At 44.5% G+C, this 26,275-nt stretch overlaps 1 protein-coding gene across 1 annotated transcript in view; it reads right to left on the bottom strand.

The window, feature by feature from the left end:
• Window positions 1-23,334, bottom strand: part of gal3st3 (galactose-3-O-sulfotransferase 3) — a 31,557-nt gene extending 8,223 nt beyond the window's left edge. The window contains exon 1 of the mRNA XM_084344682.1: window positions 23,151-23,334. The gene's annotated coding sequence lies outside the window, so the exon portion shown is untranslated. The remainder of the gene's footprint in view (window positions 1-23,150) is intronic.
• Window positions 23,335-26,275: the final 2,941 nt, after the last annotated feature.

Below are 26,275 nucleotides of genomic sequence, written 5' to 3'. Positions count from 1 at the left end.
GCAAAATACATGAAACTACATGAGCTTGAATCATTTCCAAATGTATCATTAGATTCTCTTTTCTATACGATCGCTCATTGGCTGTTGTAGGCTCCAGGGCGGGCATATATATTCACATTTGGTCAAATTAGGTGTCAATCAAAGGGTCAGAGGTCTTATTACCGAATAATGGTGTTATCCAGTGTAATGAAATGACTTTTGGACGGATAAAAGTGATCGCAGTTTGTCGCTTTTGAAGATTTCAGCATCATTTCTCGCTCAATTCACTGGATTTTAATTATAAATTGGCCGTCAAAGAGTGTAAACATGGCTTGAATGAATGGCTGCTGAATAAAAAGACTAAACTAAAAGAGTTCGCAACAAACAATTACGCTCACGTAGAGATGGGAACATATTTTTTTCCCAATTAGTAATTAAGCATTGAGTGAAGAACTGACAGCTGACCTCATTGTAGAAGATTAAGAGAGAAACGCTGACGTTCATTTTTTTTCTTCTTCCTTCACTTCCAGCTCGCTCGAACAGCTGGGCTTGTGCTGCTTCAGTGGCTCAGTAGGAATGCAGGCGTATAAAACACACACATGTGCAGACACACACACACAAACGCAACACAAAAACACTAAGCCGACTCTGATACCGAGCAGGCTGTAATGCTCTCACACTAATTGTTGAGCAGATTGTTGTGGACACAGTTCGGTTGTTTTTTTTTTTTTGGGCGAGTTAATCTTTGTGTCCCCGCTGATGGCCCAATAATCTGACCACAACTGCATCTAAGTGAACTGAAGTTATCGAATAAATGAAGCGTATTTGGGGGTGGGGGTGGAAGTAGTAGCAGAAAATGTAAATACTCAAGTACCTAGTAAATGTACTCGAGTAAATGTTCTTATCGATCTCCATCCTCAGCTTTTAGAGAAGATTCTGAACTTTTCTCACTCTTTAATTATAAATAAAATGATCTTTTTAAAGCGTTTCCTCTCTCCTTTACATTCTTCCCGATTTGTCTAAGCAGCCTGAGATATCCGTGCTCATGTGCTCCCCCTCCTCGCGCTGCCAGTATATCTTGTACAGCGTGAAAAACAACCTTCAGTGACTTGAAAATTGCCTCCGCCGGATAATCCATCGCATTAAGCATGACACCTTAATGTGGTTCTGCCACGGTGTGTGTTTTATTTCTCCTTCCACCGGGCCCGAGTCGAGTGTTTCTTCATATCTGTGCCCTCATCACATCATCCTCCCCTTACGGTTAATCACCTGACAGAGAGGACGGGGAGGAGATTGAAGTCTCTCCCAGGACGTTGCTCGCTCGGAAAACATTTCACCTCAGCAACTTTTTGTCAGATCTCTTCACATTTAGCAAAGAAATGGAGCAAGAGAGAAGAGAAGAGAAGCCCGGGAGGTGTTTTCAGACAGAAGTGAATATTAGAGTTGGTGTGATTGTGTACAAACAAAAGGGGAAATTCAGTCTAGTTTGCGCTTCAGGAGCTCTAGGGCTATAATTCAAGAATGTAGAGAGACGGGAGGAGTGAAGAGAGGGAGGAAAATAACTCGTCTGTCTGTGTATTGGCTGTTTGAAGCAAATAAACATGGCCTGCAACAACAATCAAGTCAAATTCTCATGAACAAAGCGAGATGAAAACGAGAGTCTACAGCCGTGTGAGCGGCTCTGCGAGGCTCCTCTGAGGCTCGGAGCTAAATGCTAACGTCAGCACGCTAGGCTGCTCAAGATGATGACATTATGCTGCTACGTACAAAAAATGCTAACGTGACAACATGATTTCAACATGGTTTATGGTTAAAGGTGCAGTATGTAAGATTTTAGTCGAAAAAACATTCAAAAACTGACTACAATCATCGACACAGTGCGGAGATATAACAGTTTTGAGGTTATGACGACTTTGTATTGTGTTGCAGAGATATCTCCTGGAGTTAGCATGCTAACCAGCTAGCCCTGGCCAGTCCTGGGTTAATGATACCGTGCTAGCAGTGTTAACACCAACACTTCTCCGGACCACTAACTGAGCTCGCTAGCTAATAGCAGCTACAATGCGCAGGGTGAGGTTCAGCGGCTATCGTGGTCACCATGACAGGAAACAAACAGCTCCTGTGTTAAGGTCTGAAGTTTTGTTGACACATCCATCCACCCCGACCTCCTCCCTACACTGCCTTTATAGCCCTGTGATATAATGATGTCACCTCCCTTCCTTCCATGTCACAACCGCCTCTCGTGGACTTCAAACATGAACTTCGTCGCTGAAAGGCCTGATGTCCAACAATTGTTGTAGTGAGAAAAATATGAAAAAAAAAATGTCATTTAAAGTTTTTCTTTAACCAGCACAGCTTCACACGTTCCCCTGATATCCTTATATCCTTTGAAACACTCTGAACTTTCCTTTTCTGTCACCTTTTCCCAGCGTGGTCGATTACAGGTAGTCAGACTGGCCTCTTTGACTCAAGATTAGGTCCCATTTGCATCGGAAAATGTCACCTGTTTTCAATGAGGCGTTAATGAAACAAAGCACGGACTGAATTAGGTGGCATGCGGTGAAAATGCAGCGCGGCAGCTCAATGAAGCCAGGCTGCGGAGATGCAGCGGCTGCTTCTTGTGGTAAGAGGAGCTGGTTCGTAGCCCTGAGTGTGTGTGTGTGTGTGTGTGTGTGAGGGGATGGAGGTAGATCATGTGTCACAGAGAGTTAATAAGAAAGGGATTTAAGTGGCTTTCAGCAGACAGGCTCGACCTGTCCCCTTCATCCACCCTCATCTGATGCCATCTCCTCCTTACCTCCTCCTCCTCATCATCTCTCCTCCTCCTGCACCTACACTCCGGCCTCTTTAATTATAATGGTCTGATTAGGTTTCGCTTACCATCGCCTCAGATATGAAAGCATAATGAGAGGACAGCCGACGCCTCCGTCGGTAGATAATGATTTCGAGAAAAGGAGCCCCGACAGGAGAAAAGATACCTTATCTTAACTGGTGTATTGATTTAATGATTAAATGAGGGATAATCCACCAGGAGGTGTGTGTTTTAAAGGATTTCATCATGCGGCGTGAAGGTGAAGAACCACCTGATGCGAAGCGTCCTCAGCGGAGGATTTCGGCTAATCCTTTAATGCAGACCTTAAAGTGGATTTTACATCTTGGTCACTCGCCAAAGATGAAAAAAAGCATCCGCTGGTTCGTTCTTGTATGTTTTTGGACCCGGAGGTAGTGGATCCCATCTGGTACATGCACCGTAGAGCTGAGTGATGTTGCATTTTTGAGGCTGATGCTGATATCTGAGAATACTAAAGACCTAATAATGAAGTGTCAGCCTATATTTGGTTTGTTTCATGTTCATTTTGCGAATTTAAGCAAGCCCAGTCCCCAGAATAGCAAGTTTGATCCCTTAATTTGTACCTTTTCCATGTATCATATCAACATTTCTGCAATACAAATCATATTATGTCCACATTACATGTTCATGAGCTGACTTTCTCACGAGGAGACGAAGAGGATGATGGTCCTAGACGAGTCAGAGATGATAAAACTGGGTATTTTCAGCTTGACATTCAAGAGATTCATTTAAGACAGGGCTGCAAATACAGAGAGACGTTCACGTACTGTTGTATCTGTGATAACGAGCCGATATCAGCTGACATCACCACGACATTATACAATTTATACATACGTCTCTCCAGTTTGATTATTTCCCGTCTAGTCATTCGTTATCACATTTTATTCTATCGCTCCTCATTTGACATTTTGGATTCGAGCTTGCTGATAAGCCCTTTCTCGCCGGTCGGTGTGTGGCTGCTCGCTAACACGACGCGCCTTCAGTGTTTTTAAGACGTGTGAAGGAATTCTTCTCACACCTGCCTTAAATTCGTCCCCGCAGGCGATTCAAACTTTACTTCCTCTCCTCTCCCTGCACTTATTTCCCTTCTGACTCTTGTCTTTCTGTCAGTTTGCCTCCGTCGCTTCCCCGAGGACTCTTTTTTTTTTTTTTTTTTTCCACATGGCTGCCGCCGTCGTGCAAAAATGTGGTATTTTCAAAATGTCAGCTGTTATGAATCAATGAAAAAGGACGGAGAAAGTTTTGCGAATGAGTTTTGTCTTCGCAGCAGCGAGACGGACGAACGGAGGATTAAGATTCACAAACCGAACGTGCACGACATGACGCAGGATCATCAACACACAACTATAGTTCTTACACAGATGTTCGCCGCACACACGCTTTCCCCCCCCAGGCACACACACACACACACAACCTAATGAGCGTGTGAAGGTAGCTTCATGCTCAGCAGCTGCTTCTCTCTATGATCCTGTCATCTGTACTGATCTCATATGATGACCTTTGACCCCAGATGATCTGTAGAAAAATGTCACATACATTTAAGACTTTAAGCCTCAAATCAAAAATGTGATTAGTGCGTCCGTCTTTGTTATTATAACATGTGCGCCCAAACCAGCCAGCGTACAGAGCCATGACCAATGACAGCGTATGCACGTGTGTCAGTCTCAAACACACACACACACACACGCGCTCATAACACACAGCTGTTCAGGGCACCAGCCACCAGGGAGATGACCCATAGTCCGACCATCAGTAACAGGATGACTGTTGCTGCGGGAGACCAAGGGCAAAGCCCCGACGCACCATCTCACACTGTGAACATACACACACCAGCACACACAGTCAGCCCTCAGGCCCGAGGGCTACGTTAGCATCAGTGCTGCCCTTCAACAGCAATGTGGAGAATGCTGGTTTTATGTTAAGCTAGCAAGTGATATGGTCAAATGCTCACAACTACAAAATACAAGTTTATCTCTAAATCTCTTTCTGACGGCTATAAACCTTCCACTCTGCCTCACTCACTGGCGCCACCGCGTGCTTTCACCGTGTTTTGCGTTGTTGTCGCGTCACGTGACATCATGCCGTCATCAAGCAAGAATTGTCGAGCAATGGTCACAAGGACCTTTGACCTTTGACCACCAAAAGCCAACCAGTTCATCCTTGAGTCCAAGTTCTGCCACGTTTGAAGAAATTCCCTCAAGGTGGGTACGAGTTGTGCAGAACTAGTAGTTGAACTACTTAAACAAGCGTAAATAATTCGTAATAAGCTGCTTTCATTTTCAACCTACATGCTCCTTGTCTGATGAGGACCGGCTTGTAAAACTAGCGGTACATTTTCAAGACACGTTGGCAGCGATCCTGCACTCATCCTGCTGAAAAGTCCTTGAGCAACACACACCGCATGCCTCCTGGTTTGAGGGCTGTTGACCCCACCTCCCCGGTGCAGCCCAGCAATTTTCCCCGCCCTGCAGGGATCAATAGGTATCACATCTGATTATTACTATTTCCAAGGTGCAGCGACTCGGGCGTGACTTTGTGTTAGAGGGGTAGGATTTCACGAGGTGACCTTGTTGGAGAAGAAAAGAGAAAACAACAACTGGACGGGCGGCTGAGTCGAGGCTGCGCTGGTAACAGCTGTACATATTAACATCTGCAGCTGCCATGAGTCACAGCTCAAGGACAAAGCCTTTATTTTCCTGATGACTTGAGGATTTGCTCAAGAGTGGGAAAGTGAAATGCTAAGACCTTTTTTTTTTAAAAACTATGAAGCACACTGTGGAGAGCTACTGTTATTAACCATGAGGAGTGCGTCGGGGGGAGGGTGAATAAAAAAAAAAAATGTGGTTAAGTTCTGAGAAATCCTCAAAGGATGTACTGAGCGATCTAAGAAATCTGTTCATTCTCCAGGAAGGCTGTTTGCTTACGTCTGAGGCTTTATCTCTAAAATCCTCAAAATCAATCCGAGATATAAGGCTTGAAATTATTCTTCCGCAGTCGTACCTCCTCCACTTTATGCCATTTGGTAAAGCCAGAGATCCTCAAGATATTTTTAAACCCGTTTCAAAATCGGGGCCAGATGGGTACATGGAGGCAATATCAGGAAGACATGTCATCCACAGTCAACACGATCGAGGCTTCTCCTCGCCGCAGCAGCATGAAAAACAGTCCACGTAACCTCCAGTGATGAGTTCAAAGCCCCGAACATTTCTCTGACTCAATCCAGCTGAGCTCTACATGAACACACTTTTATATTACCTTTCTGTCTGAGCTCTTACAGGTTAAACAGGGTGGAGCTTTGCTGGAAAACATCACTCCAGAGACAGGTCTTTAACGTCCCCGTGAAAATAAGGACAGACGTTACCATTGTAATATCCACAGGATGTGAGTTACACTGTTTAGGAGGACACTCAGTCACAATTATGAGATAAAAGGTCATTATTATGAAAGGAAAAGTAGAGATTATGCAATATATGTTGACTTTTCATCTCATTATTATGCTTTTAATCTCATAAAATCTACTTTACGTTAAATATTTTACTTTCTATTAAATAATTTACTTCTAGCTCATAATTCTTAAGACTTTTTATCTCACATTTATCACCTTTTATTTAATAATTGTGACTTTCTGTCTCATATTTATGACTTTTTATCACATAATTGTCCGTTTTTATCTAATAATAATGATTTACCATGGGAATTTTCATAAAGCTTGTTTGTCTTTTTCTTTTTTTAACTGCTGGAAATGGGCTTTCCATGAATCAAAGCTACTAAATAGCTAAAATATAATGATATCAGTGTGTATAGAACTTCTTTTTGTATTTTTTAAATGTAATCACTGCATTTTAGTTACATACACAGTCTCATCTGCTCAGCAAGCATTTGTAAGTTTGTAACACGACACTTTCTGATGTATTTGTGCTCGTCTCTGATACAATTTTAATCAGTCAAATTCTCAAAGGAGATTAATCGATTAATGACTAATCATTAGCATCCCTAATTGGGCGAGCGAAGTCGGAGGTTGCGGCTCAATACGAACACGGTTGCTGCGTCGATGTGAATCAAGCGCTTTCTTATTTTGCAGGCGCCTCGAGCCGGAGAACATCACAGCCTCCGTCTGTACTCGTGTGAAGACTCTTTCTCTTATCGCCCTCTCCCCACAGTCTCCCTCCAATCCTCATTACTTTAATCTGGACTGCACCTCACTGGCTGCCCCTCCTCCTCCTCCTCATCCTCCTCCTCCTCCTCTCCACTGGGCTTTTCCTCTCTCCATCACTCCACCCTCTAACCCTTTATCTTAGCAGTAAAGGCAGCTATAGGGCTCTCTGGCAAGTGTCCCTACGGTGCTTTTCAAGCACCAGCCCCACCCTGTTCCTGGACCTGCCAGAGACGTACAGAGCCGAGTGCGCGTCCGCACTCGAACATGTATGTTAATGTAGGTGTGCGCAGCTGTGCTCGCTCGCATGCGTGCGTTTGTGCATGAGTGCGCCTGAGAGTGTGTCTGGATCATTACTTGTCTGCAGGGTAGACTCCCCGTGGACCCACAGATACAGGCTTTATCTCACCCTAAATGACCCCCCAGAGAGAGTGATGAGAGAGCAGTGGAGGGGGGGGGGGCATAGAGAGAAAGATGAGATTTGACGAAAAGACAAGCAAGAGAACATGGGAGGAGAAAATGAAAGAGGCTTGAGACCGACTGAGCTGGCACAATCAACATCGAGGCCTTGTACTTATTGATGAAAGCCCTTTTTAGATAATTTCTTACCGGCAAGCGCCTTAAGCCAAATCCAGAGAGAGAGAGAGAGAGGAACAAGAGGGAGAGACGGAAAACATCAGCGAGACGATGTTCCCCTCGGCGAAGTCAAATGACGAGTCCATCGTCTTTTTTCCTTGCATACAGACACACTCCACAACAGCTAAATAAACCTCACCGGGACGTGCCTCCGACAACCCTTTGGTGATAATGTCTGAATACTAACAGTGGCTGAGGGGTGGAAGGTGCTCAGTTTTTAATAACAAGACTAAAGCTGCCAGAATGCTTTATCAGAGGTAGCCGGGGATTGAACTTCTCTCTCCCCGGCTCTCTTTTCAATTCTGCTATTTCCATCGCTTTCCACGTCTGCCGTCTGGGGTTAAACCACATTAGCAGGGTCCACTATTTCCATTTTTTCATATCTAACAAGTCACAGTGGAAGAAAAAAGAGGAAAAATAACAACAAAAGCGAACGAGATAACCCCCAAAACTCCAACAAATCCTTCCACCCACCAGGTAATTTTACTGTTAGACTCCAATTTTCCCCTTTTAGTCATCGTAACCTGTCTCCGGCGCTGCACAGCATGCAGTCTGCTGTTCTGTTACGCCTCGTCCTCCTCAGCGAGTCCTCAAGAGACGTACAAAGAAATGGAGAGGAGGACAAATTTCAGACGCCCTCGAGAGAAGAATTTCTGTTTCGTACGGAGAGTTTGAAAGGAAAGGAGTTGTTTGTCAATCCCCATCAAAAGGCACAGACTCTCTATGGGTCAGGGGCAGAAAACGAATGAATGAAAAGTGGTAAATATTACGTTATGCGAGAGTTTAAAGCAAGTCTACACTTTCTTTGACATTAAAATGTTGATGCTTTTTACTTATTTTGTTGTTTTCATTCTTTAAATGTCACCAGAATGCAGGAAATGCAAAAAAAAAAAATCCTCCCAGACCCACAGAGGCAGGCAGGTCTAAAACAAAAGGTGAGTTTTAATGAGCTGAAGTTGGAAATCCAAAAATCCAAAATCCAATAAAGTGGCAGGTGACAAAAACTGGCAACGAAAGGCAGGCAAAGGAAATACAAAGGTAACACAAAAATTAAGGACAAAGCAGAAAACCACTGGGAACAAATCAGAAACAGACGAGGACCGGGGGAACAGGCACAGGACAGACACGAGGACCGAAACAGACGGAGTGAGGGAACAACACGGGCTTAAATACAAACTAAACTAACGAGGAAATGAGGTGCAGGCGGAGAGACACTGGGAACCGGGCAGGGCTAACGCAGGAACACAGGACGGAAACAAAACACTGGGAGCACAGGTGAGCACACAAGAGGATATAGCTACGAAATCAAACAGGAAAATCAACAACCTAAACCGTGACACCTCCCTATTTTTGAGGTCTCAAGGTTGGTCCATCCTCTGGGGACTGCAGTCCATCCTACGGTTGCTGAGAGTTTAAATGAGCTGAACTTAATGTCTCGTATTAAAAAGATGAAGGCTTCATTTTCTGCAAGAGAAAATCCAATCCACACAGAAGAAGCACCTTTTGAAAAAGTTGGCACGTAATTTTTTTTAAACAACCGACGCGACCACTTCAATTTTCTCGAGGCCTCGGTTAGAAGTAAACACTCGAGAGGTTTCTAATTATTCCAGCGGGCCTTTACACTTTTGTCACTCGCGCTTCAATTGCCGCTGAAAAACAAAAAAAGCAATTCCGATCATAAGCGCTCCACAACGCTCAAAAGGTTGCAGTTACGCTTCTTTAGTTCGGAGCGAGCGGTGAGCTCGTGTTTATGTACATACTCTTTCAAAATATCACCCCCTCCTCTTTATTTATCTGCATTCATATTCTGCTCAGGGAACTCAATGTGCTTTTGCAACTCAGCTGTTCATTTACATAAGGCGTAGGCTTCCTCCTTGCCAAATTAATTTGATGTTCTGAGGCGAAGCCCCCGAAGCACCTCCACCAGACGAAGTAGCAGCTTCCCGCTGCTCCGACCGGCCCGACCCGCACAGTTCACGTGGACTGAGCTAACCGCGGTGTCAAAGCTTTTGTTGTCTCCTTTTTACAGAACTTCAATTGCAGGTTGTTTTTTTTTTCCACAAAGCCTCCTCGTGCCGCCGCTCTGTACTGAAGCTCTGCGCCAATTACTAGCACAGAGCATGAGGGAGCTGAGCCATCCAGCAGGTTCATTTGGACCACAGCCTACTTTGTGTTCCTGCTTTTATTGGATGACAGTTTATTCTGCTGCAGTGTGCTGCTTATTCCCCCCCCCCCTTCTCACTAAAGATAAAAGAAGAAGGCTCCAGTTTATCAGCATGACAAATGAGCAAGATTTATGAATCCAAACACGCCAGCTTCTCTCAGAGTTACTGTATATTTTCAGCTGTAACCCCCCCCTCCGCCAAAACACCCCACCGGGAGCATCTTAACGCGGAGAGCTTTGATTCTGCCAGCACCGGAGCAGAAACCAAAAAGAGCTGCCTGCAATTAAGCAAAAGACGCTGTCACGACTGGAGACAGCAGCAACATTAAAGGCTGCTCGGCACATCGGAGGAATATGTACAAGCTCGTATAAAAGGCTTGTCGGCTTTCATCAGCCAGTTGTGAACGCTACTGAGGTGGACGGGCCGACAGGGTGGTCTGTGGTGATTAGTTTAAACAGAAAAATACCGGATACAGAGACATGTAAGGCTTTGGATGAGGCCGGTACTTAATCACAGGGAAGTTACAGATGCACTAATCCCCCTATCACTGATATTAATATGCATTTCAACCAGAATTTCTACTTAAACTTCACTCCTGCCTGTGTGTTTTTCAAACATTACACTGCACTTCGAAGCATTTCTTAGCTCCAGGTAGGAAAGTTGGCACCATCCTGGCACCCGACATTACCCTAGGGTTAGCTGACGGCTTAGCCCCGAGTTTGTGGGGATATCCCCTAAAAAATCAACTATACTTGAAGCTAAATGCTGCAAGTAAACAGAGCAGGCATGTCAGCTTTTAGTCGCGTGTTCCCACGGACATTTATGTCAGGAGTCAGAAATCAGAGCAGTACAACAAGCTTGAAAACCAGCTCTAGCCAGGTTTGCCATTGTTACCTCTGCCAGCACATTACGTGGTATCATGCGCATACAAACACGACAGCTACACGTCCGCAGATAGAAGTTGGACAGTGCTGTGTGTAAAACTGATTTTATGAGACGCAAATACGACAGAGGTGCCAATAAACAGTGAACTCTACAGCTGAACAGCCATTTTGGATCTTGAAGCTAAACTGTACTGCAAGAAAAATGACCTGGGAGCTAAACTGCACTGCTGGCTCAGCTTTGTCTGACGAAGCAGCTGAAATTTCTGTGTTTTAAAGGATTATTTTGCATTAAAAAGAGTTACTATATATACATTAAAGTGCTATTAGCAATTACATGCTCGACTGTGACATCTATAGTTAGCTGCACAGTATTTTCAGCTCGTTGTAGGTCACTTAACTGGAACGCATGCGTTCAGAGATGTTAAAGGATTATTATTATATAACAGTAATATTATGCGCAGCTAAAAATGATCAGCTGTGAGCAAGTGGGTTCAGTAGGCACACTTTTGGCAATTTCTGTGTTCTTGAACAATAATACTGAATGTATTATTTAGTGGTTTAGTGGCACAAAACAAATCTCCGCCTTTCTTGGACCCATCCTGCCTCTGGCTATATAAATCATTCTGAAACACAACTCCAGTCCTCGCTCCTGTTTCCTTCTTCAAGAAATCTGTCAACAGATGATTTCCCTCTGATTTTCTTCCTCTCTTCTGTCTTTCTCTTTCCTGTTTAGGCCACCTGGTTTTACTTTTACCAGATTTATTTCAATCCCAGGCTTTCTGACGGTTCATTTAGACTTTTTAACTGCCCTGATTGGGAGATCGTGTGCAGGTTTTTTACTTAGCAGCCGTAAGGTGCATTAAAACCACTAAATCTGCAGCGGAAACCAACAGCAACTGTGACTATGTAGAAATGACTGCATTTATGGTATGTTAAGTTGCTTTGTGTGGGGGAAAACATATCGATCACATTGCAAAAACAGTTATAAAATCGGGGCAGTGGCACGGACACAACATTCAATAGATCTGATCTTGGAAACAGATGCCATCGCCCCCGACGCAGGACCCTAACTCCTGCAGGCCTTGCATAAACATGGCTGCGTTTACAAACACAATACAGGCTAATGAACCGATAAGCCCCTATGCAAGCGGCAATAAGCAGGATCGATACCTACTGGATCAATATAACATCGCTCTGATAGCGGAAATCCCTGCAAGCAATTAAATACCGATTGAGAAGGCGGCGTCCTCGTTCAGACCCAATTATGACCGGGTCAAACCGCCTTAATTGGGTGTCTAGTTTGTTGATTATCACCGTAGCAGGCAAATCACCCCCGTTTATCATACTGATAGAAGTCGAGGTCCCCGGTTAATTCTGGATGCGTCCGCGGTGATAATTGGGAAATTAAAAAAGCAAACACGCCATAATATTGTGGTGTTTCTGGAAAAAACCTGAGGAGTAATTAGTGAGAGGAGCAGGCAAGAGAGGATGTCCAGTTCTGATTAGACCTGGCAAATAAAGGTGCTTCACTCGAGGAGTGGAAGTGAATATTTACCTTAGACGAGGAGAGAACGTTTAAGGAGGGAATAAGAGACCTGAAGGCGAAACATTAAGCTTCTGTTGTGTTAGTTTGAGCTGTTTCGGAGCCATGACTAGCTAAATTTTTAAGCTTGTTGACTTTGAATTAAGCTTTGTGGTCAGTGGGAGACCACACGTGTGTCCTGTATTGGCCGGCTGTACATGGTAAAGAGTCCCCCCCCCGCCCCCGCTATGAATATGACAGGCGACAAGGCTTATTGTGAATATGTCACTCGGATCCATGTGGCTGAAATGGCTTCGAGGCTCAGCTCTGGCACTCAGCGTAGCAGAGAGGTCAATGGATAACTGCCGAGCCCACAATAGGAGGGTGCTCGTCCTGGTTCCAAGTCCGACTGTCGCTTCCGGACCCGGAGCAGAACAGAATCGGAGCGACGGATTCCCAAATACCAGATTCTTCACAGAGTGTCAGTCCTGCTTTTGTGTGCCGGACGATGCCTCCAGATAGCCGGCCCGCCAGCTCCGAGACGGAGAGCCGGAGTCTGAATAATTAACCACAATGGAACAATAAACACGCTGTTCTCACAAGTTCTCCTCAGTCTAAAAATGTCAAAAGCAGATGGCACGCTGCCGGCGGCGAAACTTTGGTGTCGAGCGAAGAAAGAGGTGAGAACGGAGTTAAAAAAAGGGAGGGAGGAAAAAAAAGAGGCGACGCCAGATAAAAAAATAAGTCAGGGAGTATTTCTTTTTTGCAGGAGCGGGAAGACGTGCACAGAAATAAAAATATAAAACCGCACTGAAGATATGACTGTCTTCGCTTGTATTTTCAGATTATGCTGAAGCGAATATTTTTACTGTATCGCTGAACACAGGAAACGGGGCGCAGAGAAGGTGGAAGAAGTGATTTCAGCCGGCAGATGATCACACAGATGAGAGGAAAAGAGGAAATGTGTTGAACTGAGAGAAAGTACGTGGACAAGAGGTCGTTCAAAGAACACCAGACAGAGAGAAAAAGGACCACATTTTCAATAATGTGGCTCAGACCGTGAACAAGGCAAACAAATACTGGCAAATAATCAAACATGGTGCTTTCCTGTCGTCTTCTACTCCAATTAATTGACCAATTCAATCGCTGGTTTAACATCGCGGGCTTTGGTTTTAGACTTTTCTAGCGTAAGCTGCAAATGTTGGCATGACCGGCTAGTTGGGCTACTTGCAAACAAATGAACAGGACGTGGCAACCGACTCCTACGTTAGCTTGATTAGCAAACACACGTTATCTTAATCTGCCAACGTCAAAATCGACGTAATCTGTTGTCGGCAACACGATTAAAAAAGGAGCTCATGTAAGTGACGGTAAATATCTAGTTAATGTTACCAATTTTGATCGAATTTAGGCACAAAAACTGCAACTTTACAGCGTTTATCATCGTATATTTAATACCAAATTATGTAGGTTAAGTTTCGTACGTAGCAGCTGTTGGGATTAATAAAGTTGTCTTCAGCAGACAAATTCAACATTCACCAGCCGGTAATGAGATGCCTTTTTTTCTGCCTGAAATCATGGACCCGTTATTTTGAAGAAGAACATAAGAAGAAGAAGAATCGAACATCGTAGCAAAGGTGGACACAACTCAAGAAAAAGGTTGCGCATCACTCTCAACCAAACGTCTTGTGGCTGTCTGGCAATCCCAGTCTCTTGTCTCTGCCTCTTATGTGAAAGATTTCTCTCTCTGTTTGGCATCAATGAATAGTCTTGTGTTTGAAGAAGCCACACTCTCAGCTACTGACGCTAAAATGTCTTTTATTCTCCTGAAATCCAAGCTGCAGTGGAAAAACACGCCATAAGTGTGTTTTCCCCTTTAAAATGTTAATCTTCCTCGAGACCACCGCGGCAGAACGCACATGCCGGCTGTCGCAGGGATCAAACATGTGACCTTTTCGCAAGACAAGAGAGTCTATCCGACCACTGACCCGGCTTGTAGCACCATTATAAAGAGTAGTGAAGCAGACAGAGGCACCCACGAACGGAAATATCGAGTGGAGGGCAGCCAGACCGGGGCGAGTGAGGCGGCAGTAACAGTGCTCGCCCTCCCGCCGCCGAGGGAAGCTGTTTAAGACTGTAATCAGATTTCACGCGCCGCTCGAGCATCTCGACCAAACACCCGGACTCCTCTGCGGTTAGCCGGCTGAACTGAGAGTGATGTGTGTTACAGGAGTGTGTGTGCGTGATGCGGCCTGCTTTTATGTGCATATTTGTGTGTGCGCACGTCCAAGTACATGGTGTGTGGGTATGCCAATGTGTATCTCCGACTGCTTGCACACCTGTATTTACTGTCTCCGTGCCACGCTTCCTCCCGCGTGTGTCCTCCATCTCTGTGAGGACCGAGGTATTTAAAAGCTTGACAACGAGGATTATTTTTGGACTGCGAGGACATTTATGGTCGGTCCTCGTTAAAAAGGGCCAGTTTGAGGGTTAATCTTGAACTTGGTTGTGAGACAACACTCATCCCTGTGAAGAAGAAGACTCGAGCACAATCTGTGCAAACACTGGATTTAAATGGTGGTTTGTCCTGCGCCAACATTTATCATCCTGGGAAGAAGGCAAACATCCGTGAGCTTCCAGAAATATCTTTAAAAGACAAAACAACACCTCGACTTTTCTCCTCGATTATTCATATGAAACACTGTGTGACCAGATCACAGACTAATGTGTGGCGTGCTGACGTTCAGAAAGTCTGAGGTTAAGATTGGGGGTTAGACATGTTTTCACCTGCTCTGATTGTTTGTTGGTTGGTTTATCACCAGGATTACACAAACAGTCACTGTTACACAGTTACAAACCCTGTAAGTAGACAAAAAACATGACCAGGAAGACAGCATTAGTTAATCTTTCACCATACTTTTAGGGCTCGGGTTTGCATTTGCATTTGCGTATGCATTTGCATTTGTAACGAGTGTCCCCAGCTTCTCTGTAATGGACCGATAACAGAGACCCTCTGGCCAGAGAACGGATTAATTAAGGGGCCAGACTAGAACCCCCAGGCGAGGGCGCCCTCTCTGATTAAAAACCACTACTGCTTTGCATGTTGAAGGCGTTGTACGGCACTCGGCTTGTATCATGGAAGATCAGCAATACATTCACAGACTGAACAACACCACTAAATCATTAGTGAGACATCAGAAGACAAGAAGAGTATTAAAACATAACGGTACAGTAAACAACAAAGCAGTAACACAACATCAAACGGGCGAAGTTGTGTGGTCGTCATCGTCAGGTGGTTAACACAGGATTTAAGGCAACAAAGCTACTTGGTTAGGTTTAGGAAAAGTTTGTGTTTTGGGTTATAATAATACTTCTAGGTGCTGTATCGTAGGCAACTGGACTTCACCTCTCATCCGAGAGGCTTCCTTAGCTCTAACTAACTGGAGGGGAGTTGCAGGCTTTTAAACTATGTGTAGGTGTGACCTTACAGAGTCGTTAGGGCCACTTGTGGGTCGTTGGTCAAACCGGCCTTACGTTACACTAAATATCTACTTCAGTTAAAGGTCCTATTTGCAAGAGGACTTCATTGGACAAGACGTGCCTCAGTCATACGCCACATGAGACCAGTGTAAAACAATCATAGGGTTTAAAGTCCTCCTCTAACCAACAACGGCAGGGTGTGTAGGACTCTGGAGGGAACATCTTTAGCACTTTAAAGAGTATTTTAATCGTTTGCCTGGGCAGGTCAACACTTTCATTAAGTTCTGCCTGTTTATTAAACCATGGAAACTGAGAGGAAACGAAAAAGAAAACAGAGCAACAATCTAATTCAGACGCATGAATCAATTGTTCGTGCAGCCCTTAATCATAGTTATCGCCCTCGAAAACAAACGACGCAGGTGCCTTAAAATATGCTGCTCTGGTGCTCAGATTGCACATAACAATCTTGTTTTTCGGAGAAACAGACGCCACAACGGATTTGAAATCAAATCCTTCGATTGTATTTACAAATCCAAAGTCTCAACTGTCATGTTTCTTCTGAAACAGAGAAAGGAAAGTGTAAAAAAATGTCTGTATTAATGCCGAATTCATCTAAAGATTACAATGTCCGGCAAAGAATAGCAACACATTCGTCAGCACTGTTCAGTCCTTGAAGATGTCCTGTATTAATCCCCGTCCAAGTGCTTCAGCCTTCACCTTGTAGGCTATTGAATCAGAGGTAATATGATGCAGTGTAATAAAAAAGACGCTCAGCTTGAGGACTTTCTGCAGAGGTTTACAAGGTTTACTCGGGAGGAGGCAAAGAGAACCAGACAATAACTTCCAGTTCCTTATCATGGACTGGACTCCTTTTAAAAGTCAGTGGTGTCATGCAGAACCATCTTATCAAGCCCCTCATTGAAGCAGGTGCTGAAAAGTGATATTCGCTTCAGAGTATCTGGTTTCTACAATATCTTGTGTGACGGACTCTATAGATAACGTATCGAATGGCTCGTTGTTCCAGACCCTGGAGTCGATAGCCGACGCAGTGTGTCCTTACCAACCGCTCTCAGTCGCTCTCCTGGATGATAACGCTTTTGTTTGATGCGGGTTTCGTTGCTATATAAGCTTCGTCTTTTCGGGACGGGGTTTTGTGTTTCCTCAGGGTTCATGGGAACGGCGGCGCGAAAGAGGGCAACGTCTGGATGTAAATACAACACCCCCAGTCTTCCTCAATCAACACCAGGAAGGCCTTTGCTTCGCTTCAGGTTTCAGGCGAGGAAAAAAGAAAAAAAACCCAATCTGTGAAAGATTAGGAACCACATTTTAAACGGTAAACACAACATTGGGTATGTCATGTCGCTAATCCTATTTGAAGCAATAATCTGATTACGGGAACAGTTATATAAAACTCTGATCTCATTATTTTCATCAGAATAAGAGGAGAAATCATAAATTGATTGGCACAAGCGGAAACTAAGAGGTCCATTTCAACACTTTTCCAGAGCTCTCGATCGTTTCACATGATCTTCTTCAGCAGATGTAGTTGATGTGATGTTGTAAACGTTTCAATTTCAGCTACATGATGTGATTGAAAGCGACTAAATGGACGCTTGTGAAGAGGTTGTGCTCAGCTGGTGTTTTCCAAGATGGAGAATTAAGTCTAAGCCCTCCAGTTACACAACATATTAAAAATGTTTTCTTTCATTTTGAGACCCGCTCGTGTCTAAATGGTCATACGAGAGGTTGACCACTATTACGGTGGCCACAACTCACATGAGCGAAGATCTGATGATTCACTCATCTGAGTCTCCTTCAGTTATCACCACGCACCTCTGATTTTTCCTTAATCAAGATCCATGCGTTACTCCTAAAGAAATTAATGAAAATGTCACAATGTTGAACCTGGATCCGTCTCTTTATCTGGATGCACACCTAAAACTTAATGAGGTCTGTTCTGGGGTGAAACCCATCCTCCATCTGAAGTTTGGTGGACAAAAAACATTGCCTCTGTACTGGAGAGACAACAAAGCACAGGTCTTTATGTAGTATATCTACACCAGGTACAAGTAGATATACTACAACGAGGTACACTACTACTGTATTTTTATTTATTTTTAAAATTATAATATTTTAGTATAATGTTTTTAGTTGCTTGATTGATTTAAATGTATTTAAAGAACAGTGTATCAAACACATATCAGGTCTCTACAGAATAAACTAATGTACATTAACATTTATTCTTATACTGACATCATTATGAAAATTACTGATGAATCAGAGTCGAGCTTTCTAACTGTGTCTGACTGGAGAACCGGCGAGGCCCCAGAGAAGTTTGTCCGACCCACAACAACAACAACCAAACCGAGATGCTCTCAGTATTAATAATAAATAATGCATTTCGTGTTATGCCGAACAGCAGGGCCATCCAGATACAGGACTTTGCTCCCCATAATCTTTCCTGCCCAGACCATTTTAATCCAGGGTCTGCTGGAATCTGTCCGTCGGACATCTACAAGTAGATGAAAACGTTCGCACCGAGGGCAGCCTCCTCTGGAGCCGGGCCCAGACCCCGACAAAACCCTCACCCATCTGTCTTCATCTGGCACCGCCGGCCGCGGTCAGAACCACAGCTAACATGCAACAGAGGCACGACTGATAGAGAGCGCTTCAGAAGTAATTTGAAATCATTTTTGAAGTCCTACTGATGTGCAGACGCCTCTGATTGGGCAGCGAAGGGGATGAGAGGTCGGTCTGAACTTCACACTCTCCCTCCATCACCTCCGATCTCACCTCTAATCCCAAACACGGCCGACATCTTAGCGTGCGAATGCACGGGCACGCCTGCACATCAGAATCAATTAGGCCCCGCTGCACGACGATGAGAAAATGCACCTTTGTGCTAATGCATCAAAGTGGTTGAAAGTTGGCAACTGTTCACTGTTTGTTTGCGCGCATGTGTGTGTGTCTGTGTGTGTGTGTGCTTACATGCCTCAGCAAGGAGGGCCACTCAAGGGCAGCATTAACCCAACAGGAGATCAAGTGGATGGTGTGTGTGAATGTATTTGTGTGTGTGTGTGTTCTCTGCAGGCTCGCCAGGGTCAAACGGAGCGGTATGTTAACATGGAGCATTAATCTCGCCTGGGCTCACATCCACATGTTGCACACACACACACACACAGACACACACACACACACATATTCCCTGAGTTGTCTGCGGCGAGCCGAGATGCCCACAAGTAAATTTTTAATCACAAGCGCTTCTAATCACTCAGGCCGTCTTAAACACCGGTCACGACCTCCGCTAACAGGCATCGTGCAGACCTGCTGATCCTCAGCTACAAGCGCCGCGTCCTTCTTTAAGAAATTCATCGTAGTTTGCTCGGCAGGTTAAACAACGGCTCAAGGTGACTGTGCTTCTGTCATCCAGACATTTCAAACAATGCTTCCTCCACGAGCACAGAGAATGTATAATAGAGGTCCTATAATACGGTCCAGTGTGCAGGATTTAGAGAGGTTTAGGAGCATAAATGGGATTTAATAATCATAATTATGCTTTCGTTAATGTATAATCATCTGAAACTAAACCTCGTAGGAGGCGGTAAGACGAGGGGTGTTCAGTTGGTACTCGACATTGGTATCTAGACCGGTTTTTGAAGATCTCGGTCTCATCTTTTGTTTTCTCACACAAAGAGGACTCTGGATTTTATTTCAAGACCAATCAAGACCTCAACCGCGTCTGTGCTTCACGATAGGGAAAAACACCCAGCTCGTAAAACTACGACGTGTGTTAAGTTGATTTCAGCTCCTTCCTGTTTTGCGTTTGATTGCTCACAGGAAAACATTTCCCTCTCATAACATTCATCCCTGCAACGCTTTCTGATTATTTCATCGAGACATTTTCTCATACATAACACATGGCAACAGACAAGAGGTGAATGAAGAGGATTAAATATAAATAAGGATATAAATGTGTAATCTGGGGGTGTTTTCATGTGAATGTGGATCCTTCAAGGAGAGAAACGTTTGCAGGTTTCACATATTTCTGTAAGTGTGTCAGGCAGCGTGGGACTCAGACCGGTCACGGTCTCGACTCGGTCTTGACACACTCCAGTCTTGGTCTCGACTTGGCCTCGGTTTAAGTGGTCTCGACTCCAACGTTGTCAGTCGGTTATAATCTGTAACCTCACTGCTAGAAGCCACTAAATCCTGCCAAAATAAGAAACCATATGTTTTTATTTCTTTGTTCTTAGATACATTTCTATACTTTAATTTTATGTATGTGGAGTGATCTACTTCTGGAGGCACTTACTAATTACCCATACTGTCTTCTGAACTTCCAAAACACTCAAGCGTCATGGAAACATCTGCAAAACAGCCTGACAGCTCGGACAAACAGAGGTATTTATGTCACATACCAACGTTTCTGAGTCATTTTAGCTTCCGGGCGTAGAGCAGTTAACGGCTCTGCTGTTTTGGCTCGGGGCCTGAAAACTACAGCATCTTCAGGGACAGTGTAGAGCGAGCAGCCACGGAGCTGTAAATCAAAGTCTAATATTGTATAAATAAACTCCTTTTTCGCAGAGCGGCGGCCTTTAAAGGGCGCCCTCAGTCTGAAAAGACTTGCGATGAGGTTTCACACAACGATGCAGTGAATCCTAGTCAGCACACTTTATCATATTGACTATTTTTAAGGGGCTTGTGTTGGTTTGTGTGCGTGTCGCTGTTCTACCCTCCTCGCCTCCATTGTTATTTCCCCGCTTTGCTATTCTCCAAACAGAGCGCACATTCATCATTCGGTCTTGTGCCTTTTCTTGTGGACATGCCGAGGAGAAAAAAAAAAAGAAACCTTTTCAGGTCTGTGCTTGTAAATGACCTGCCGCAAAAAGGGTTTATTAAGTCACCTCCCCTCCCTACTCCTAACCTACTTCCTGAAGACACAAGAGGAGGACAGGGACGGACACAGAGAGAGGAGACAGGACAGGAATGCACACATGTATGGAGGGGAAAACATCGCACGACGTCGGATGCCAAGGTCTCGAAAGACGACACTGAAGGCGGCTTACGGTGGCGAAACGGGCGACAGCTCAGGTGGACATTCCTGCAGCGAGCATGCCAAGCGCACGCCCTCCGAAAATACTACTCATTTTGCTGCTTGGTGAAACTGCACATTTCAGTAGGCTGTTACTGCGACCGGCTCCGGGTGCATCCGTGCCACAATCACGCCGTTTAATCAGATACTCGTTATGCAACACCTGGCAGGTGGATGGAATATCTTGGCAAAGGACTTGGTGCTGCCAAACACAGATTTCTTTAAATAAATTGTGAGGTACAATGTGAGAAAATGAGCCTTTTGTGTGCACGGAAAAGGTCTTCGTACTCTTGATTTAACTTGGGAGCCAAAACAAAAGTTTTTGTTCTGTGTAGCTACAAAACAAAGGTAAACGACTGACCTCTGGCCAACTGAGGTTAGACAGAATGCTAGCTTTAGCTTAAGCTAATTTACCAACTTTTTCCTGACCTGTTTCCTGTCACTGACAATCAATGTTTATACTTCATCATCTTGTGATCAGTAGTTGAGTATTGTGCATTAGTAGATGTCCTTACACAACTCAGTATTGTATCTGGTTTCATTTCCATATCACTGGTGGCCGGTTAATTAAAAAAATGTTCAGGTTTTAGGTATTCCAGGTTCACACAACAGACTGTTTGTTTCCTGTAAATGCAAGTCAACTTTTACGCTCCGACGTCGTCATAATTGTACCACAAGTAGCTAAATCGCGCCATAAAAAAGGTACCACCGGTTAAACTAGCCTCGCTAAAAGCTAACTAGCGTAGCTCAGATGCCATTTAAATTGTCCAAAGTCCGGAGAAGCCTCCTGTCACCTGTCTGGTTTTATTCTACAACTTTTATCACAACTTTGACGTCAACTTATGAAAAAAGGGAGTAAAATCAAAAGTGTCTAGCTAGCTTTAGCTTATTTATAATTTTTTCCCCCGACCTGTTTGATTTCTCTATAAATTAAAAACAGTTTTTATGCTCTAACATCTTAGTAACTGACTTTGTTATACCACGAAGTAGAAATCGAGCCACAAAAAAGGGAACTTGTCTGGCTAAAGGCTAACTAGCGTAGCTCAGATGCCATCTAGATTGTACCAAAGTCCTGAGTAGCTTATCAGTTTTTATATCTTTGAGGCACACAATTAACATTTTACAACTTTTATTGCTGTTATACACATAAGCTTCGGCCCCTTTTATCGCACCTATTAAAGCAACTGTTCGCCTTCGTCCGGCAGAATTATCGTAAAAGTTGTAAATGTGTAACCAACTAGTAAAACCCTCACCCATCCGTGATCAAATCATAACCACAGAACAAAAGAACGGCTGTGAACGAGATTCATCTACCTGTAGGTATTTTCCCCGTCTTTTTTGTGCCTCGTGATTATCTGCTGAAAGGTGAAAAGGTGAAGTTTAGCTGATTCTCAATTACGAGAAAGGGAACGAACTCTCACGTTTGGGAAGCCGGGGAAAGCAACTTTTGTGCATTTTCTGTTCGATAAATGACTTAATTCATTGATCAGTTGCGATGTGTGTCTTGTTGTCTGCTTGTGTGGAAGAAGGACTCCTCCTCTTGTGGATTTTTCACCTATTCAATGATTTTTTTGCATGAGTTTTGCATCATTTTCTCTCAGCTGTCAAACATTTAATTAACTTATTGTTCCATCTTATTTTCTTCCTCATCTCCTTCATCATCAGTCACTTCAGTGCTGTCAGACTCACAGACACAAACCTGGATCACATGTAAATTGATCTTGCAACAACAACAACAAAAAAAAACTTCAGCCAACTCACATCCAATCCAACTAATGGCGAGCAATCAAATCTGCGTTATGGTAAAAAAAAATATATCGAACAAGGGGGCGTGCAACAATTGGAGGGGCTGCAGGTCCAATCTAATAAAAGCTCCAGATATAAATAGTGTGTGTGCACAAAATGATCCTAATCCGTGCGTGCGGTTTTAATTAATTTGCCGGCATGTAGGTGTTCACACTCATAATCTGAAGCGAGCAGGGTTGAAATCAATCATCCCCGACGAGCCTGGGGCGCTCAAGGAGACCATCACGATAAACACCCCCCACCTCCTCTCTCTCTCTCCCCGTGTCTCTGCCCTCATCATCCTCCTCCCAGGACATAAACAACCACAAAAACCTCCTCAAGGGGGGGGGGGTCGGTCTCGATACGTGTGCCAGATCAGATTAGATATTTGGATGAAATCACTCCGCCAAGTGTCACCCATTCATCCAGAAATCCGCCGCTTTTTTCTGGTGCGTAATTGAGCGGAGGCACAACAAACCTTTTTTTTTTTTTTACCACAGCGCTGCCAGACACGTCTACTACACTACTCTACTATGGGGATTAAAGGCGCCATGTAGGACAGGGATGCTGAGAATTACACAATGGGAACACACCGTCACCCACCTTTGTCATCGCGGAGCTGGGATGTGATGTGACGGTCGCGGCGGTGATTTCTTCCCCCCGTGGTCGCGGCTCCGTGTCCCCGGCCAGCCGGCTGCGTGCCCCCGCTCTGCTCAGCTCTGCTCTGCTCTCCTCTTCTTCTTCTTCTTCTTTCTTCTTTTTCTTTTATTTTTCAGGACAGCCTCCGCTCCACCGCCGCCGCCACCTCCACCTCCTCCTCCTCCTCCTCCTCGCCTACAGTTGGCTCTCCTTCACCGGGTTCGGTGGTTGTTCAGGTGTCGCAGTCAGTGAGGCGGCGGAGCGGCTGTCTGTCTGTCATCACAGGCTCCCCGCGACTCATGTGCAACAAAACGGGATGGTCCTCTCTCTCTCTCTCTCTCTCTCTCTCTCTCTCTCTCTCCAGCCAATGCGCGCGCGTCTGTGCCTGTCATGCGTGCTCGCTCGGCTGCAGTACCCCGTCTGTCCCGTGCTCATTATCATCTGGCTCATTCCTGTAACACTTTCACAACGAGGTGCGCGCAAAACATGTGAGTAGTTACTGAGGAACGAATCAGGAACGACTCAGTGAGGACGGATCCAGTCGGTTCCACTTAATCCTGTGATGACTTTTTACAGTGTAGCAACGTTATGAACCTGAAATTGAGATACGCCTCCTTTAAAAGTCTAGTGTGCAGTTTGTTTGCATGGCACGGTTCAACTCAAAGTGCTTTAACGTTACATTAAAGGACATTAAAGACTTGAGGCCACCGGACCCAGAAGTCGTCCATGTCGTTTATTTCATTCTTTCTTTCACCAAATGAAAAAAAAACAAGGGGTTAAACCGTCAGATTCCCGCTTTAGTTTCCAGATTCTGCCTGGTTTTGAGGTCCAGAGGTTGATGACAGTGTTGCCAGATCTGGCAAGAGAAATACGCAACCAGGTTTATGAAAACAAGCCCAAGAGAAGTGACGTAGCTTAAAAAAACGACAGCTACAAAAACTTTATCTAAGAGAGAGTCCAATTCAGTATATTTTGCATTTTATAAGAAATGAATCATCATCATATTTTTCTTTACGAGTCTAAACAAAAATGAACAAAACCAACCGGACAACAACAAATGAGGAGGAATAAATGAATAGAAATGAAAGCAAACAAGCCCAAAAAACATTTTCGCGTACTTTATTGTGAAATGTTACCCTTATTTCCTCGACATTGTGCTTGGAAATATAAACGCATCTGTCATGCAAATAAAGTTCATTTGAATTTGAACTAGAGCGTGACAGCTGTAATCATGTAAATACAGTCCCCAGTCAGGGGCGCATTTTAGTGATTAGTGGGCCCTACAGGCAGAAGCAGTCGGGCCCCCCTCAATGCATTACCCTCACCTGTTCCCCTAACAGAGGATGTTACAGGTATTAGTGAGGACAGGGGCGTAGCAATGAAAAACTGGGCCACACCAAGCCGATTTTAGCTCCTGTCTCTTTAAGACCCCCTGCTCTGCTCTGATTGGCCAGCTCACACACGCCTGAGCCGGCGCTGCTCACCGGGTCTCAGGTCGGCATTGTTCTGATCTCAGCTTCCAGTTAGCGTCACTTCTGCTGTGAACATGTAAACGTGTGACACGGTGACGTGGCGTGATGTCACAAAGTCACGGAATCAAAGGCGGGGCTGCTGACGAGGCGTTTCAGGAGCAGTGTTTTCTGTGGGAGAGAGGAGCTCCTGTTGTCAAGCAGTGAAAAACTGTCTCTGGGCTTCATTCATTCTGGTACCTTTGTTGGCCCTCCTCACATGAGGGCCCTGTATACTCACCCCCTGTTGATTGTAAATGGATGCATGCATTTCCTGCTGTTCCCAGTACTTGTGTGTTTATTTGCTTATCAATGGAGGTACTCGTCAGCCCGTGAAAACCAATAAGTCCTCTCTAAATAGACAATAAAGGAGACAGGAGCTAAAACAGTCTGAGGGGGGATACAGTGCACCTGAAAACCATTTTTATTGACCCATCCAACCACTGCGACCGTCCCCTGTGGACTCTTTGACAACGTCAACATCCCGACGGACAAGAGTCTGTTTTTGATATTCTTCTTCTTCTTCTTCTTCTTCTTCTTCATGTTTCAGATCTGCTCCTCTGCCTCTTTAATGGCCTCCTGCAGGAGCATCCTGGTGGCTTAAAGGTTTTAAGACACAAGCCCAGCTGAAGATCTGTGTTGCATGTCAGCCTTTATATCTCCTTCCCCTCATTTCCAGTCCAAAAAACAACTTTTAAAAGTGCATGTTTTTCTTGCGCCCTAGTTTGCATAAGCTCACATTTACATGTATGTATATAGTAGATTAATTTGACCTTTCTGTATATTATTCACAGTGAGTCGCTGCCACTCAACAGCAACTTTATTGAACTTCCCGGCCGTTGCTGGGGACCTTATTGTGATCTCCCATTAAACCCCACTGTGTTTTGACGTCCCCCTCTGTAATTGCTAGATGTTTTTCCATCGGGGCTGAGGATGCTTGCTGGATCACGACAGACAGATTGTTTGAGTAATGATCCTGACTCCGGGGCGTAATGATTAAACGAGGTATTGTGCGTTTCGCTGGTCACACTGCGGCATATCGCCTCCTCCATACGGGTCATTATTCCAGGGAGGAACGGTGGTGTTTGATTAGGCAACTCTGTCTCTTCTTCCTATTGATCCCTGCTGTGATGAGCTGTAGAGTTTGTCCATAGCTTGTTAAACACCCAGCTGGCATTATAATTAATAGTTTTTCAGCAATAATGCACGACACCACCGCGCTGAACGGGCGATATTTGTTTAGGCGGCTGTTTTTCTGATCGATCGGACGCTTTCTTTTGTTTCCTCCGCTGCTGCTGCTGTCGTTCTTTGTGGCCTGTGATTGATTTAATTGGGAAACGAGGGAGATGTTTCTAAAAATGAAGCATACAATTTTATCTTCCTGTAAAGTGCAAGCGATCTTTTCTTTTTCACTTAAAAAAATACATTACTGCGCTGGTATTTATCTCAAAAGCAATCTCGGTTTTGAAGACAGTTCTTAATCGGTCACTCCCTGCTCCTGAAAAATAGGAATAGTAATATGTTAAGATCCACAATCCTTCTCTACCCATCCCTATAATTACTTTTATTGACTTCATCCAC

Source organism: Pagrus pagrus, assembly GCF_965226575.1.
Source record: "Pagrus pagrus genome assembly, chromosome: 22".
In the NCBI taxonomy this organism is placed as follows: domain Eukaryota; kingdom Metazoa; phylum Chordata; class Actinopteri; order Spariformes; family Sparidae; genus Pagrus; species Pagrus pagrus.
This window is presented reverse-complemented; position numbering and strand designations above follow the sequence as displayed.